Below are 17,353 nucleotides of genomic sequence, written 5' to 3'. Positions count from 1 at the left end.
TTGGAGAAAACAACAGGAAAAATAAAAGAAAAGTATCTATTTCCTAGAAATTACATTTGACACAGCACTCCCATTACTGGATATATACCCAAAGAACTATAAATCATTCTACTATAAAGACACATGCACACGTATGTTCACTGCAGCCCTGTGTACAACAGCAAAGACCTGGAACCAACCCAAATGCCCATTGATGACAGACTGGACAAAGAAAATGTGGTGCATATACACCATGGAATACTACGCAGCCATAAAAAACAATGAGTTTGTGCCCTTTGTAGGGACTAGGATGAATCTGGAAACCATCATTCTCAGCAAACTGACACAAGAACAGAAGGCCAAACTCCGTATGTTCTCACTCATAGGTGGGTGTTGAACAACGAGAACATTTGGACTCCGGGAGAGGAGCATCACACACTGCGGGCAGTTGCAGGGGGTAGGGGAGAGACGGTGGGGGAGGGATAACATGGGGAGAAATGGCAGATATAGTATGCACCTAAAGTAAAATAAATAAATTTAAAAAAAAAAAAAGAAAGAAAGAAAATAAAAAGATCTATTTCCAAGGTCACTGGGGAGCTCCTCAAGTTTGGGAAGTGAGGAAGAGGGAGAACCTTCTGGCAGCAGCAGATGCTGGGAGCCCGAGACACAGGAAGCAGGGATCCTAGACAGAGGCTGATGATTGAATTAAGGAGTGCAGTGAGCGGGGCATGAATCAAGAGGGAAATGAAAATAAATGAGCAGATGCTGGAATAGAAAAGATAGCTCTGTGGCATTGGACAGGTTATGAATTTCCCTGAGCCTGCCCTAGTTTCCTCAGCTGTGAAATGGAAGTGATTATAATACACAGTGGCCAACATTTATCATTACATTGTTCTTACCACCATCTATGTGTGGGTTGTATTTAATCCTCATGGCAGCCCTATGAGTTAGGTACTATTAGAATCAACGCAGTTTACAGATGAGTCATCTGAAACACAGAGAGGTTAAGTAACTTGGCCCAAGGTCACACAGCAAGGAAGTGACAGAGGCAGGATTTTAACCCAGGCGGTCTGGCTCTGGAGCCTGAGTTCTATAGATGACTAGAACTGGGACTTAGCACAATACCAGGCACATGGCAAGCAGAACAGACATTAAATAGTATGATTATGTTAAAAGGCTAGGATTCCTCATCCACCAAGTACCATCTTAAAGGTTGTAACGCCTTCCCCTAAGAGGAAAATACAATGTCCCTCCCATCCCATGCCAGACTTACTGTCCCCAGAAACTGCCCTGCTCACTGCAACCTCTGCCTCCCAGGCTCAAGCAATTCTCATGCCTCAGCCTCCCGAGTAGCTGGAACCACAGGCATGCACCACCATGCCCTGGTAATTTTTGTACTTTTAGTAGAGAGAAGGTCTTGCTGTGTTCCCTGGGCTGGTCTTGAACTCCTGAACTCAAGTGATCTGGCCGCCTTGGCCTCCCAAAGTGCTGGGAATATAGGCTTAAGTAACTGTGCCCAGTCTGCCCTGGCACATTTAAAGGCAGCATTTGCCCTACCAGAATGCAAAACTCTTCAAATATTTGACAGGTGGAGATCCCTGGAAGGAGACTGTCTGGATGAGAAGTGGGTGGTAGGGTGCGCCTGAAGTTCTAGCTACTTGGGAGACTGAGGCAGGAATATCATTTGAAGCCAGGAGTTTGAGACCAGCCTGGGCAACACAATGAGACCTTGTCTCTACAAAAAATTAAAAAATTAGCTGGATGTAGGTGGTGAGCACCTGTAGTCCTAGATACTCGGGAGGCTGAGGTGGGAGGATCGCCTGAGCCACGACTTAAGACTGCAGGGGGCTACAGCCTTAAATCGTGCCACTGCACTCCAACCTGGGCAACAGAGAAGACGCTGTCTCTAAAAATAAAAATAAATAAATAAATAGATGGGAAGGGGGTTTAAGGAAAAGGTGCTTTATTTAATCCTCCTTGGAGAGTTTGACCTACACAGCCACAGATCCTAAGGCCAGGAATGGAAAGGAGCATCAGGCATCAAATAACATGGACACATGGAGCTGTCATTCATTATGTGCCAGACATTCTGCCTAGCGCTCTCTGAACATGAATGCAGATCATCCCTCCAACAGCCCTAGGAGGTCCTATGATTCTCCCCATTCTATAGATGAGGCAACTGAGGCTCCAAAGGCAACTTGCCAAAATCCCAGAGCTGGGAATTACTCCAAGATGACATGTGAACCCAGGTCTAGCTAGAATAACCACACCTGAAATCCTCCTCCCAAAGCTTCATCAGCTGCAAGCAGGCAGAGAAGACAGAACGTTATGCTCTCTTTAACAAAAGAATGGCGGGTACTCGAGACAGCCTCTTGGTGCCCCCAGGTGAAGAGCAGGGATGTGGGTGGCACCCCTTCCTCTTCAGGGCCTGGTTCTGTGGGCTACTCAGAAGGCAGGGAAGCTCGTCATCACCTCTGCCCCATGACATCCCGCTCTTCCCTCTGCCTCCTCTAAATGGACAGAACCACTGTGCCATTCCCCCACTTCTGTAGAGGGCGGTCACAGCATTTACTGTAGCTAATGTTTACTGAGCACCTACTAAGTGCCAGGTACCGTTCTAAATGTTTCATCTTTATTTAATCCCCATAGAAGGTCGGGCTCAGTGGCTCATGCCTGTGATCCCAGCACTTTAGAAGGCTGAGGCAGGAGGATCTTTTGAGCCCAGAAGTTCAAGACCAGGCTGGGCAACATAGTGAGAATCCCATTTCTACAAAAAATTTGAAAATTTAGTCAGGAATTGTGGTGCATGCCTATAGTCCCAGCTACTCAGGAGGCTGAGGCAGGAGGATTGCTTGAGCCTGGGAGGTTGAAGATATGTGAACAATCACAGAACTACACTCCAGCCTAGGCAACAGAGCGAGACAGCAACTCAAAAAAAAAAAAAAAATTCCACAAAAACCCTATAGGATAGGTGCCATGATTGTCCTCATTTTACAGAGAAGGACACTGGGGCCCAGAGGAATCAGATAATTGCCATATTCACCCTGCTAAGAGGTGATGGAACCTGGATTGCTTGTCAAAAATCACACAGACCCCTCTACAGATCACCCAGGTAACATGGGGTGACTTACTCAACCTCCCTGAATCTTTGTCTCCTCATCAGTAGTCTGGGACTAGCAGGGGTTATTGGAAGGATAAAAGGTAGCATGTGCTCCTTATTCATTCAACAAGTATCTATAGGGCATCCACTGTGTGCCGGCACTGGGGATGTATCTGCAAGCAAAACAGAAAAAATCTTACCCTTCCGGCACGCACACGTTAGTAGAGGGACGCGTATGTGGGTTAGTTCAGTGGATCTTCACAACCCCATCCGCAAGCTACTATTATTGCACCTGTTTCACAGATGAGGCAAAGGGTCTCAGAAGTGGCAAACCCAAGTTCACCCTGCTGAGAAATGGTGGGACCTAGATTAGATAAGATCCAGTCTCTGGAGTTTGACTTCCTGAGTTCAAATCCCACAGTTTTTATTTAATTGCTGTGGCAAGTTACTTCACTGTCTGAAACGATCTCCCGTGGGTAAAAAGGGACCAGAGACCCTATTTCAGAGATTACCCCAGGAGAAATAACGGCATCTAACATTTAGGAATCAAACAAGGCTCACAGAATCTCTGTGAGGGAAGTCCAATTTTAACCTTTTTTTTTTTTTAAACAGATGTGGAAAATGGAGCCTAGACAGAGAGAATAAATAACTTGTCCAGAGACGCACAGCACACAAACAGTCAGTTTCCAAAGCTCCTGCTCGCTCTCACCCAGGCCGCTGCTCAGATAAAAAAACTCACCGGATCGGGCAGGGTCGAGTAAGCACCTGAGAGACAGGTTCTTCCTGCACTTGCAGGGTGGGCTGCATGGAGGCGGCGGCCGGGACTTGCGCATTACCCAGAAGCTTTCGTAATGCAAAAGATCCGAGCGTGGCGGTCTGGGGCTGGAGCCACCGCCGCCTCCACGTACTCCCGGATTCCCGCGCCTGGTGTTTCTCCCCGCACCGCGGCGCCGCACCCGGTTCGCTCCCCGCTCCCGGCCCCCGCTGACACGCCTGGCCGCCCCGCTGTTGCCCGCGTTGGGGACCCCGCACCCGGTTCTTCCCATCGAGCCCCTCTGGGAGCCGGCGAGGTTGCTCTGCCAAGACGCCCCTGGTGAACCCGCCTCACCTCCTGGCGCTCCTGTAGCCGCCGCGTGCGCTGGCCCTCCGATCGACCCGGCCCGGAGAGCAGCCCAGCCCCCAGGCGGCGCACCCTGCACCAGAGCCGGCCTTCCTGCCTGGGAGGCCGACCGCTTTCTTCTGGGAATCGAGCCAGTTCCTGCCAGCGCTGGGTTAGGACGCCTGCTGGTATCCGAGACTTCTGTTCACCGCCCGTAGTCTGCGTTCATTCATTCTTTTTTTTTTTTTTTTTTTTTTTTTTTGAGACGGACTTTCGCTCTTGTTACCCAGGCTGGAGTGCAATGGCGCGATCTCGGCTCACCGCAACCTCCGCCTCCTGGGTTCAGGCAATTCTCCTGCCTCAGCCTCCTGAGTAGCTGGGATTACAGGCACGTGCCACCATGCCCAGCTAATTTTTTTTTGTATTTTTAGTAGAGATGGGGTTTCACCGTGTTGACCAGGATGGTCTCAATCTCTTGACCTCGTGATCCACCCGCCTCAGCCTCCCAAAGTGCAGGGATTACAGGCGTGAGCCACCGCGCCCGGCTCATTCATTCTTTTCATCGAGCCAGCCTTAGCAGGCGCCCACCAGATACCGCGCAGGCCTGGGTGCTGCGGCGCTGGGAGGACCCAGCAGGCTCACGGGTCAGGGCTGCGCTCTCCAAAACTCTGTTGGCGAGCCACATCATTTAATCCTAAGAGAAATGCAAGTCCTCTCATGATTATCACTAATCACGAGATAAATGCAAATCAAAACCACAAAGAGATATCACCTCACATCTATTAGGCTGGCCGCCATCAAAAACAAAAACAAAAACAAACAAAAAATAAGTGTTGACGAGGATGTGGATAAATTGTGCACTGCCATTGGGAATGCAAAATGGGTGGTACGGTGCCACTGTAAAAACCATACAGCCGTACTATTTGACTTTGAATTCCAGTTCTGCTATATCCTTACTAGCTTCATAATCTTGGGCAAATTACTTAATCTCTGTGCCTCAGTTTCTTCATCTGTAAAATGAGGCAATAATAGTGAGACAGCCAAGTGGGAGGGGGTCCCTGGACAATCTCCAGCCTCTCCAACTGGCCTGCACACTCGGGAGAGTCACACATTGGCTGGGCGGGAAGTGCTCTAACAGGGACTCTGGTCTAGTGAGAGTTCCCTGTTTCCCTCTTTTCCTCCTTTTCCACCCAATAAAACTCTGTCTTACTCACCATTCAAATTGTCTGTGAGCCTGAATTTTCATGGCCATGGGACAAAAACTCTATCTTTAGCTGAACTAAGGAAAAGTCCTGTAATATTTTTGGCACCCAACGTGAGGCTCAAGAAGCAGTGAGTGAGATGCAAACCAAGACTTCTTTTTCTCTCTCCCTTCTGAGTCTTTTTTTAAAATTTATTTTTATTATTTTTTTAAATTTTAAATAGAGATGGGGTTTCACCATGTTGGCCAGGATGGTCTCAATCTCTTGACCTCGTGGTCTGCCTGCCTCGGCCTCCCAAAGTGCTGGGATTACAGGCGTGAGCCACCGCGCCCGGCCTCTTCTGAGCCTTTTCATCCTCATGGTCTTTCCCTTCCTCTTTTGGGATGGACCAGCAAGCAGCAGCTCCCCGCTGCTCCCCACTCACTGATGGGGCTGGGACACGTGGCCCAAGGGTCCTGCACAGCTGGCTGGCTGGTTCCCAGCCATGCACTGCCACCACCGCTGCCTTCCCTTTGCACAGCCAAGGAGTTTAACTCTACCGGACAGTCATTAAGCTTAAACTTGTCCCCCTGGTGGAGGAACCACTTGCATAAGAATAATACATTCTTACCCAGGCATTTTTAAACTGTTCCCTTTTTTCCCCTATTCTCCACCCCGTCAGCACTTAACTTTTAAAGGAAAAAAAAAAAAACCAGTCTTAAAGATTTATTGGTAAAAAGCAGATGTTATTAAAATGTGAATAGGTAGATGCAGGTCAAATGCAAGGTTTGCGAAGTGTTTTGAGGTTACAAACTACTTTTTGGGTTTTGAGAACTATTTGACTCGCTGACTTCACAACTGGTAGAGGCTGGGAACCTATTGAACTAATCACACCCTTAATTATAATGGAGTCAAACCTTGGCTATACTTAGCACACAATTAACACAACTTACCAGGTTCTAAATAAAAGTTAAAAATTGCTAAGAGTTACCATTATAACATGTAATTGGAACTACTGGAAATAGATTTACATGCAAGGTGTGTAAGAACAGTATGATTTATTCTTTTTTGTAAAAGGTTATAAGAAGGCATGGAAATACAAATTTTTGCCTAGGGTTAAAGGATTGTTTTAAATTAGATTGGAAAAAGCTAAAAGTTCAAAGAAGTGGTAGAAGAATTGTGGAAATTAATCTTGCAGAAAAGTTTCTCTATGTGAACATATTAACTAAATTCAAAAGGGTATTATGTATTATATGGTTTTTCGATAAATTGAGAATTGAAATAAAAACACAACAAGGTATTCCTAAAATGCTAATCTGCTATTTGGCAAAATTCATAAAGGGTTATAAAAGGTTTTTGTTTATTTTAAATTTCTGAGTCATTCTTTTGGCAAAATAAATAACTACGGTAATATGGAATTCTATTTCATAATATCGAGTGCTTTAAACATATTTAAAAGGCGTCTCAAAATCAAATTTAAGTTTCAAAATTGTCTTTCCTGACACCTGGCTTTTCAGATATTTCAGAGGGCTCCTAACTGTCCAGACAAGAGAGGCAAACAGGATTATTTGACGTGTTTAGGTACATGGGATTGCCAAAATGATGTTCAATCTTCCTTAGGTTATATCTTTGGTAAATAATGCTAATATATGTTCCAAAATTGTGTGGAATTTCTAAGATTCTAGTGTCCGAGCATATGCTATCGATCATAGTTAAGGTTTTTTATGTTAAGTTATTGTAAACCACAGAGGTAACCAAACTTCTTTGTCAGTCACGTTTCTAACTGTAACTACCCCGGAGATTTTTCTATTCACAGACAATTGTTGTCTTGTTTTAATCCTTTTCAAAGGTGGTTTATAATGAGCTATAGATCTTTAACAGGTGCTCTCAAATACAAGCTTTTGGTAACTTTAGAGATCGTAACATTGGAATAAAGGAAAATGTATAGGACTCATAAAGAGCTGAAAAGTTCACAAGCAAAACAAGAGTTAACTAAATGGACTGAACTCAGAAAGCTGAAGCAACCTGTCTGACTTTTGCTTGGAACATTGCTAATCCTTGTTTTGTTTTTCAGAGTCGAGGAAACTTATTTTGAACTATTTATGACCATTATTAATTGAGCAAGGTATACTCATGGGAACATTTGGAGCATGTTTGTTTCTCTCTGCCTGCTCCTCTAGAATTAGGAAACCATCTGTAAGTATTCTTAAATTATGGCAATACGGTTGTTTGCATCAGTCCAATAAGAATCCATTTTTCTTTTGCAACAGGACACAATTGGAGAAAGTGGCTATTTTTATCAAGGCTTCCCTTTAAGGAGTCAATTTTGGCTTGCAGAATCAATAAAAGCCCAGGGGGAAAACTGGCTTCATACCCTTGTCTACGCAGTCCCTGTGCAGGGTTCCTGACCTGTGGTCAGTAAAGAATGGCACTTTCTAACAGGTCCAGGATCTCCAACACTCCAGCCTGGGAAACAGAGCAGGAATCCATCTCAATAAATAAATAAATAACCGGAAGGGTCCATTTCCATTTTTTTTAAAGCCTATCTATCAGTCTATTAGGTTAGTTTCATAAGCATGTTACACTGTGTTCATGGAAACATTTTTTTGAGTGGCCCTTGATTCTGTCCAGATTTCTCCGGCTAACCTGGCAGAGAAGCACTGAAAGTACGACATCATCTACTTTAAAGCTGGTAAAAACTAAAGTTCCTGGTCATAAAACGGATTTCACTCAGTGCATTTAGGAACAGAGGGACTGAAAATTCCATAGTAACCTGAAGGCAGACTCCCCAGACAGAGAACAGAGCTGTGGCCATTCCCTGGAGCACTCATAACTGAGACCATTTTATTGTGCCATCTCCTGAGAGGATGGTGTTTGCGCACAGCAGAGATGGTTGCAATGAATACAAAGATGGCCCCCGAGCCTCTACCGGCAGGGATTGCTCTGCTTCTAGGCTGCAATCCCTTTGTACCTGCGCCCCCTTGTGGGAAGTCCCACAGTCTTTCCAGAAGCGGAGGGCAGAAAAAGGGGTTAACCTAGACCAAAGAAAAGGTGCTAACCAAAACTAAGAAAAGGGAGCTAACCTGGACCAAGAGAAGGGAGCTAACCTGGACTAAGAAGGGAGCTAACCTGGATCAAGGGAAGGGAGCTAACATGAACCAAGAGAAGGGAGCTAACCTGGATCAAGAGAAGGGAGCTAACCTGGATCAAGGGAAGGGGGCTAACCAGAACCAAGAGAAGGGAGCTAACCTGAACCAAGGCAATGGAGCTAACCTGGACCAAAGGAAGGGAGCTAACCTGGACCAAGGGAAGGGAGCTAACCTGAACCAAGGGGAGGGAGCTAACCTGGATCAAGGAGAGGGAGCTAACCTGGACCAAGAGAAGGGAGCTAACCTGGACCAAGGGAAGGGAGCTAACCTGAACCAAGAGAAGGGAGCTAACCTGGACCAAGAGAAGGGAGCTAACCAGGACCAAGGGAAGGGAGCTAACCTGGACCAAGGGAAGGGAGCTAACCTGGACCAAGAGAAGGGAGCTAACCTGGATCAAGGGAAGGGAGCTAACCTGGACCAAGGGAAGGGAGCTAACCTGGACCAAGGGAAGGGAGCTAACCAGGACCAAGGGAAGGGAGCTAACCTAGACCAAGGGAAGGGAGCTAACCTGAACCAAGGGAAGGGAGCTAACCTGGACCAAGGGAAGGGAGCTAACCTGGACCAAGGGAAGGGAGCTAACCTGGACCAAGAGAAGGGAGCTAACCTGGATCAAGGGAAGGGAGCTAACCTGGACCAAGGGAAGGGAGCTAACCTGAACCAAGGGAAGGGAGCTAACCTGGACCAAGAGAAGGGAGCTAACCAGGACCAAGGGAAGGGAGCTAACCTGGACCAAGGGAAGGAAGCTAACCTGGACCAAGAGAAGGGAGCTAACCTGGATCAAGGGAAGGGAGCTAACCTGGACCAAGGGAAGGAAGCTAATCTGAACCAAGGGAAGGGAGCTAACCAGGACCAAGGGAAGGGAGCTAACCTGGACCAAGGGAAGGGAGCTAACCTGAACCAAGAGAAGGGAGCTAACCTGGATCAAGGGAAGGGAGCTAACCTGAACCAAGGGAAGGGAGCTAACCTGGACCAAGGGAAGGGAGCTAACCAGGACCAAGGGAAGGGAGCTAACCTGGACCAAGAGAAGGGAGCTAACCTGGACCAAGGGAAGGGAGCTAACCTGGACCAAGAGAAGGGAGCTAACCTGGATCAAGGGAAGCGAGCTAACCTGGACCAAGGGAAGGGAGCTAACCTGGACCAAGGGAAGAGAGCTAACCTGGACCAAGTGAAGGGAGCTAACCTGGACCAAGGGAAGGGAGCTAGCCTGGACCAAGAGAAGGGAGCTAACCAGGACCAAGGGAACGGAGCTAACCTGGACCAAGAGAAGGGAGCTAACCTGGACCAAGAGAAGGGAGCTAACCTGGATCAAGGGAAGGGAGCTAACCTGGACCAAGGGAAGGGAGCTAACCTGAACCAAGGGAAGGGAGCTAACCTGGACCAAGAGAAGGGAGCTAACCAGGACCAAGGGAAGGGAGCTAACCTGGACCAAGAGAAGGGAGCTAACCTGGATCAAGGGAAGGGAGCTAACCTGGACCAAGGGAAGGAAGCTAATCTGAACCAAGAGAAGGGAGCTAACCAGGACCAAGGGAAGGGAGCTAACCTGGACCAAGGGAAGGGAGCTAACCTGAACCAAGAGAAGGGAGCTAACCTGGATCAAGGGAAGGGAGCTAACCTGAACCAAGGGAAGGGAGCTAACCTGGACCAAGGGAAGGGAGCTAACCAGGACCAAGGGAAGGGAGCTAACCTGGACCAAGAGAAGGGAGCTAACCTGGACCAAGGGAAGGGAGCTAACCTGGACCAAGAGAAGGGAGCTAACCTGGACCAAGGGAAGGGAGCTAACCTGGACCAAGAGAAGGGAGCTAACCTGGACCAAGGGAAGGGAGCTAACCTGGACCAAGAGAAGGGAGCTAACCTGGATCAAGGGAAGCGAGCTAACCTGGACCAAGGGAAGGGAGCTAACCTGGACCAAGGGAAGAGAGCTAACCTGGACCAAGGGAAGGGAGCTAACCTGGACCAAGGGAAGGGAGCTAGCCTGGACCAAGAGAAGGGAGCTAACCAGGACCAAGGGAACGGAGCTAACCTGGACCAAGAGAAGGGAGCTAACCTGGACCAAGAGAAGGGAGCTAACCTGGACCAAGAGAAGGGAGCTAACCTGGACCAAGGGAAGGGAGCTAACCTGGATCAAGGGAAGGGAGCTAACCTGAACCAAGAGAAGGGAGCTAACCTGGACCAAGGGAAGGGAGCTAACCTGGATCAAGGGAAGGGAGCTAACCTGGACCAATGGAAGGGAGCTAACCTGGACCAAGGGAAGGGAGCTAACCTGAACCAAGAGAAGGGAGCTAACCTGGACCAAGGGAAGGGAGCTAACCTGGATCAAGGGAAGAGAGCTAACCTGAACCAAGAGAAGGGAGCTAACCTGGATCAAGGGAAGGGAGCTAACCTGGATCAAGGGAAGGGAGCTAACCTGGACCAAGGGAAGGGAGGTAACCTGGACCAAGGGAAGGGAGCTAACCTGAACCAAGAGAAGGGAGCTAACCTGGACCAAGGGAAGGGAGCTAACCTGGACCAAGGGAAGGGAGCTAACCTGGACCAAGAGAAGGGAGCTAACCTTGACCAAGAGAAGGGAGCTAACCTGGATCAAGGGAAGGGAGCTAACCTGGACCAAGCACCACAGGCTGAGTCCACTTCACATCTGACATCATGCATGACCTCATTTAACATCTCCAAGAGGAGGCTTTGCAAATATGAAAACTGAGAGATACAGACATGCAAACAAATAAAGAAAAACTTGTGTAAACTCACCTCGTCAGGAAGCATCAGAACCAACATTCAAATCCAGATCGGTCTCCACTTCAGAGGCCACACCCTTTCTCCAATATTACACTGTAGATGTGAAGTCAACCAACCTATTTGGAGATCCAACTGTATCACAATCCCATTATTCCATCCTATATAATATCACAAAATATGAAAATCTAGAAAAAGAAATTCACAATGGTCATGCCAGCAGGAGTGAGGTGGGGCTTCGGGCTCTTGTCTAAATGCCTGGATATAGCATGCATGATTTCCAAGATAAACTGTCCAACCAATTCTTAAATCACTGATTCATATAAACACAATAATCCCATGTATTTAATACCAGACAGGATGTCTGTTAAGTTAAGACAAAGTGGTCAGAAGAATATAAACTTAAAAGTGGTTACCTCTGGGAAGAGAAGCACAAGAGAGGTATGAAGAAAGATGTTACTTTTTCTTCTGCTTGTTTCTGTGTTATTGAAAACAGGCATATGGTATACATATTTCTTTTGTTTTTCTCTCTTTCTTCTCTCTTTCCCTTCCTTCCTTCCTTCCTTCCTTCCTTCCTTCCTTCTTTCTTTCTTTCCTTCCTTTCTTTCTTTCTTTTCTTCTTTTTCTTTTCTTTCCAAGATGGAATTTTTCTTTATTGCCCGTGCTGGAATGCAGTGACATGATCTCAGCTCACTGTAACCTTCACTTCCCATGTTCAAGCGATTCTCCAGCCTCAGCCTCCCAAATAGCTGGGATTGCAGGCATGCACCATCACGCCTGGCTAATTTTTGTATTTTTAGTAGAGATGAGGTTTTGCCACGTTGCCCAGTTGGATCTTGAACTACTGACCTCAAGTGACCCCAAAGTGCTGGGATTACAAGCATGAGCCACTGTGCCTGGCCGTGTTATACATATTTCTGTTAAGTTTTTGAACAAGCATTATTGTTTTCATAAGTTCAAAAACCATTTACAGTTGTTTTAAAATACAATATTCTACTGAAAAATCCATAGGTGATTTTGAGACTGAAGATGGGCAAAGAAAAAGAAACACAAAGAAAAAGAAAATTGCTGATTTTGATTTGTAACCAGATAAAAACAAACAAATAATATGAAAAGATTATTACCTTAAAAACAACAGTATCTGTAGTGAAACTGCTACCCTTCAGGCCCCTAATAACAAAAACTAACAGGTATAAGCATTGACTGGATATGAGCATTGGTCTAGGATTCTTTCTACATACTAATGCATTTAATCCCCATGGCAACCCTTTGAGTTAGGTACTTGTGGAAGTCAGCCTTCAAAATGGCCCTCAGTGATCCTCCCTTCCTGGTATTCACCTTCTTGCATATTCCCTGTGAATAGGGCCAATCCATGCAACCAATAAGATATTGTAGGAATAATTGTATGTCGGCCTAAGCAATATAGTAAGATTCCACCTCTACAAAAAATTAAAAATTCACTGGGCATGGGAACAAACAGACATTATTAATACAAGGGTAAGACATGATCACTTTGGCATTTTATTTTATTTTATTTTATTTTTGAAACAGGGTCTTGCTCTGTCACCCAGGCTGGAGTACAGTGACACAATCACAGCTCACCATAGCCTCAAACTCCTGGGCTCAAGTGATCCTCCCATTTCAACCTCCTGAGTAGCTGGGACTACAGGTGTGCACCACCAGGCCAAGCTAACTTTTTTTGAGACAGAGTCTTGCTCTGTTGCCCAGGCTGAAATGCAGTGGCACAATCATGGCTCACTGCAGTTTTGACCTCACCAGGCTCAGGCGATCCTCCCACTTCAGCCTCCCAAGTAACTGACACTACAGGTATGCGCCACCATGCCCAGATAAGCTAATTTTTGTATTTTGGTTTTGGTAGAGATATGGTTTCACCATGTTGCCCAGGCTGGTCTTGAACTCCTGGCCTCAAGTGATCTGCCTGCCTTGGTCTCCTGAAGTGCTGGGATTACAAGCATCAGTCACTGTGCCCAGCCTCATGTGCTCATTCTGAGGGAGACATTACAGAATTTGGTGATTAAATGAAGAAGGAGGAGGAGGGAAAGGAAAATATTCCTGATGACAGTGAGGTTTCTAACTTGTTATGATTTCAGAAGACACCGTCACCCGGGGGCCTTGAATATATCACCTGACTGTGTTACTGATACGTGCCCCTCCTTCCCCAGCAAATGTGAAAGCCTTGATTTTCTTTTCCTCTTTGCTACTCTGCTCATTCAGGCTGCTCCCCAACCCCAAATGTACTGCCAGCTGCTGTTTACTTAGGAAATGAAAACTAATTTTACTGTTAGCTTTAGCAAACCCTAATCTCAAAGCAAATCAGCTGCAAGTGCAAGGGGCTTCAGAGGCAAACAGAAATACCCTTTGACTTACCTGCTGGACAAAGTGATCTCAATATACCCCAGCGCCACTCTTCTATGGAGCTAAAAGTAATGATTTTCCCTGTTGAATTTTGAAAATATCATGTTCATTGTATTTGCTTTATCCTCCACCTGGGATGCTCTTCCCTCAGTTCTCTGCTCAAATGTCATCTTATCAGTGACAGATGGTGAACTCCTTATGTAAACGAGCACCCCACTCCACCCTGCTTGGGTGGAAAATCAGCCACTTTGATTTTCTTCATAGCATCTATTGCCATCTGACAAATGATATATTTACTTGGCAAGCAGTTTGTTGTATCTCTGCACCCCTTTCGTAGATTACGAGCCCCAGAAGAGCAGTGGCTTGTGTATTTTGGTCACTGCTGTATTTCCAGAGGCCCCTAGAACAGTGGAATACATCAATGTCTATTTGCATAATATCAGCAGAGCTAGCCAAGGTGGAAGGCTTGGGAAATGAAACCTTTAAACAAACTGCTGGTGGCAATCTTGTTCAAAATCACTTTCTGAAAAATAATTTGACTTGATTCTTTAAAAAAAATTTTAAGGCCAGGTGCAGTGGCTCATACCTGTAATCCTAGCACTTTGTGAGACCGAGGCAGAAGGATCACTTGACCTCAGGAGTTCAAGACCACCCTGGGCAACATAGTGGGACCCTGTCTCCACAAAAAAATTTTAAAAATTGGCCGGGCGCGGTGGCTCACGCCTGTAATCCCAGCACTTTGGGAGCCAAGGCGGGTGGATCACGAGGTCAAGAGATCGAGACCATCCTGGTCAACATGGTGAAACCTCGTCTCTACTAAAAATACAAAAAATTAGCTGGGCATGGTGGCGTGTGCCTGTAATCCCAGCTATTCAGGAGGCTGAGGCAGGAGAATTGCTAGAACCCAGGAGGTGGAGGTTGCAGTGATCCGAGATTGCGCCATTGCACTCCAGCCTGGGTAGCAAGAGCAAAACTCCGTCTCAAAAAAAAAAAAAAAAAAAAAAAAAATTTAAATTAGCATGATGTGCTTTAAGAAACTTTTATTATCTTAAAATAATTATATATTTTATTTGGTGTGTGTGTGGAGACAGGGTCTCACTATGTTGCCCAGGCTGGTCTCAAACTCCTGGCCTCAAGTGATCCTCCTACCTTGGCCTCCCAAAGTGCTGGGATTACAGGCATGAGCCACTGCACCTGGTCTTATTTTTAAAATTTTTAATTAATTAATTTATTTTTAAGAGAGAGAAGTCTTTCTATGTTGCCTGGGCTGGATTTAGACTCCTGGGCTCAGAGATCTTTCTGCCTCAGCCCCCAGGGTAACAGACTACAGTGTGCACCAATACCTGGCTGGTTGTCTCTATTCTTTTTGTGAGACAGGGTCTGGCTCTGTTGCCCAGGCTGCAGCACAGTGGCACAATCTGGACTCACTGCAACCTCCATTTCCCAGGCTCAAGCCATACTACCACCGTGGCCTTCCAAGTAGCTGGGACTATAGGTGCATGTGCCACCAGGCTGGCTTTTTTTTTTTTTTTTTTTTTTTTGTAGAAGTGGGGTTTAGCCATGTTTCCCAGGATCCCGGGCTCAAGCAATCTGCCTGCCTGAGCCTCTCAAAGTCCTGGGATTGCAGTTATGAGCCACCATGCCCTGCCTTGATTGTCTTTCTATATGTTTATCCTAAGGATGGACTCAGCAGTGTAGATAAATATTTAGAACAGCAGTTGGCAAACTTTTCTGTAAATAGATTGTAAATATTTGAGGCCTTGTAGAACATAAGGTTTCTGTTGCAACTACTCCACTTTGCTTTGAAAGCAACCATAGACACTATGGGAATATATGCACATGGCTGTGTGCCAACAAAACTTTATTTACCAAAACAGGCAGCGAAGTGGATCTGGCCCGCAAGCTGCAGTTTGCTGACTTAGATTTAGAACAAAATGCCGATTATAATGGCAAATATTGTGAATGTCCTAATTCTTCAACAATTGGGAGTTACTTAAATTATACAGCTTTATAAGATTAAAAACGTTATAGCCATTAAAAATGGTGTTTTTAAAGAAATTGCAATGAACTGGTGATGTGCTCAGAGCGTAATTATGTCAATGAGAGTCGGTTTTGCCATTAATTCATACTCTGAACTCTGGAGTCAGAGAAATTGAAACTTCAAACTTGAGCACTTTCTGGCTGTTTGACCCTAAGCAAATTGTTTAACTTCTGGGAAACCTTTTCTCATTTAAAAAACGGAAACAGAAATATTATGTATCTTGTAAAGTTGTTGAAAGATAATGCATTGAGCATATTGCTTAGCATATAATTAGTGCTTAACAAATCATTGTTCTAAAGTGGGGAATTAAAAATTGATTTACTTTTGTAGGTTCATGGATGTCAAAGCTGGAAGGAAACCTTGTAAATCTCTCAAGATAGGTGCTCAGTAAATGTATCCTAGTGTTTCCAAAAGGCAAGGGGAAGACTGTGATTGGTTCATTCAGTGTCACATGACCACACTCTGGCCCAATTATTGTGTCAGCAAGTTGAAGTACTGTGGTTCCTCTGAGACTTGCTCTTCGGCTTGTGCCTGCAACAGGCAGGGTGGCAGTACAAATTGGCCGTGGAGCACAAGACTTCTTGAGACAGGGTTTTGCTCTGTTGCCCAGGCTGGAGTGTAGTGGCATAGATGACAACACACAGTAATCTGAAACTCCTAGATTCAAAGGATCCTCCAACCTCAGCCTCCTTAGCAGCCGAAATTACAGGTGTGTGCCCCCATGCCCTGCTCAATGTGTCTTTTCTATAAGCACCCACGTGCTTATAGACAATGGTGATGTTGGCAGGTGAGTCCCTGCCTTGGTGGAGCTTACCAGTTCCTGTCTGGTGGTCTTTTGGGAACTTTCCAGACTTTGGCACATAGCATGGTAGAGCTTCTCCAAAATATATATCCTTGAGCTCACTTCATATTACCCTTTATGCTCTGGGGTGCTGAGTGTCTGTTTTTTTCTTTTTCTCCCTTCCTTCCCTCCTTCCTTCCTTCCTTTTCCTTTCCTCCCTTCCTTCTTTCTTTCTTTCTCCTTCCTTCTTTCTTTCCTTCCTTCCTTCCTTCCTTTCTTCTCTCTCTCTTTCTTTCTTTCTTTGAGAAAAGGTCTCACCCTGTTGCCCAGTCTGGAGTGCAGTGGAGTGATCTTGACTCACTACAACCTCTGCCTTTTAGGCTCAAATGATCCACCATGTCAGCCTCCTGAATAGCTGGGACTACTGGCACATGCCACCATGCCCAGCTAATTTTTTTTTAGTACTTTTGATAGAAATGGGGTCTCACTACATTGCCCAGTCTTGTCTTGAACTCCTGAGCTCAAGAGATCCACCCACCTCAGCCTCTCAAAGTGCTGGGATTACAGGCATGAGCCATCACACCTGGCCTCTCTTGCTTTTTTTTTTTTTTTTTTTTTTGCTCCCTTCTCTTCCATAAAACCCAATCCCCTGCCTAATAATCAATCTCTCCCTGTTTACTTTTCTCTCTCCCACTTCCCTCAACAACTTTCTCCAGTTCTAACTGCCTTGCTACCCTAGTGATTTCCACTCACCGGTTCTTGGTGCTCTGATTCCTTTGCTTATTTGTAATTTTGCTATCAGTGCATATAAAGTCTAATTCAACATTCAAAGTTCCCTGTACACCTAACCCTCCCTAAACCAATCTACTATATCTGCATTTATCTGTGCATCAATAATCTTGCTGGGTGCTGACAGAAAA

At 45.8% G+C, this 17,353-nt stretch overlaps 1 long non-coding RNA gene across 1 annotated transcript; it reads right to left on the bottom strand.

Annotated features, from left to right (window-relative positions):
- Positions 1-7,501: 7,501 nt before the first annotated feature.
- LOC105725457 (uncharacterized) lies at positions 7,502-11,990 on the bottom strand. Its single transcript, XR_001109293.3, has 3 exons — positions 11,652-11,990; positions 11,251-11,354; positions 7,502-7,825 (listed from the first exon to the last, which is right to left on the bottom strand). It is a non-coding gene; the product is annotated as an uncharacterized LOC105725457 (long non-coding RNA).
- Positions 11,991-17,353: the final 5,363 nt, after the last annotated feature.

Source organism: Aotus nancymaae, unplaced genomic scaffold (genome assembly GCF_030222135.1).
Source record: "Aotus nancymaae isolate 86718 unplaced genomic scaffold, 86718_ANA_hifiasm-v0.15.2.pri h1tg000049l, whole genome shotgun sequence".
Lineage (NCBI taxonomy): Eukaryota > Metazoa > Chordata > Mammalia > Primates > Aotidae > Aotus > Aotus nancymaae.
This window is presented reverse-complemented; position numbering and strand designations above follow the sequence as displayed.